The following is a 1,250-nucleotide window of genomic DNA, read 5'->3' on the forward strand; positions in this document are numbered from 1 at the left end:
ACTCATGTACTTATGTATCTAAGTACTCCACTCTGTCAGACAGGGACAGGTAATTGGGTGGAGGAATGCTAGTACATACGTTAAAAAGAGATGCATATAGTTGCGTCAAAATAAAATTAAAATTAAAATTGGGTAGGTGTAAATAAAATCGTATAAACAAGTCTTCTCAATATGGCATAACCACAATTTTGGTAATTGCCTTGAACGCCAAAAAAGCTACCACAATAACAAGCACTTAAATACTTGCAGAGCATTATAATATTATTAAATTTGATTTTCTTTAAGTGCTCGTACTTTATATCCTTCTAGAGCTTGTAGTAATTTTTATACTTTCTGTCGTCATTTTACGATCAAATGCCTCAGTTAATTGCTTTTTTTTTAATTATTTGATTATGCTTGTTTACTGTGACATGCAATTATTGAATTTGATTTACATTAAATCTTCACAGTAACAGATAACGTAATAAAAATGTTAGTACATTTCCGTTGTTTGTTTTTGGGGTGTTATGCCGTGTTGCGCTAACTCCTTCTTTAGCCGACGTTTTGGACAGCGTTGCAGTGTCCATCATCAGGGCAGATCCGGTAGATCCGAAGATGTGATGATGGACACTGCAACGCTGTCCGAAACGTCGGCTAAAGAAGGAGTTAGCGCAACACGGCATAACACCCCAAAAACAAACAACAAAAATGCTTTTGGCCGTGAGAATCTAAAAACTTACCTTAGTACATTTCCTCTTAATTTTTTAATAAAATACTATTTTACAAAGACTGAAACAGTTCCTAAGAACCCGTTCCACTGCATAACGGTTTTGACACATTATTTGTGTGTCCCGGTGATAAATGACCTCACTGGCTATACCTGAACAATGCACGTCATAGAGACAAGCATATTCCCTCTCTGGTGATCTCTTGAAAGGGATGCTGGATTAACCAAGGTGATTACTCGGGCACATCTCACCACTCCCGTTAGACATCACCACAGAATAATGATATATATTCAACGGATATCACGTTCAAGGTAGCCAGTATCTTGCAAATGTAATTGTTACTTACAAACCCACAACTTTACAAGGTGTTCAAGGGTAAAGTGCAATAACATTGGGAGGTCATTATGCATGATAGTACAAGTAAAAAAAGGTAAGTAAGATTTGATCGTTTTGAGTTGGTTAAATTATCTTTTAAAAGTTTTTTTTATACTTATGCTCCCAACATGTGATCGAGGTCGAGAGTCGTTGAGGGGTAAAGCTCTG

The sequence above is a fragment of the Hesperophylax consimilis genome, chromosome 7 (assembly GCF_061612785.1).
Source record: "Hesperophylax consimilis isolate HC1 chromosome 7, BYU_Hcon_1.0, whole genome shotgun sequence".
NCBI lineage: Eukaryota > Metazoa > Arthropoda > Insecta > Trichoptera > Limnephilidae > Hesperophylax > Hesperophylax consimilis.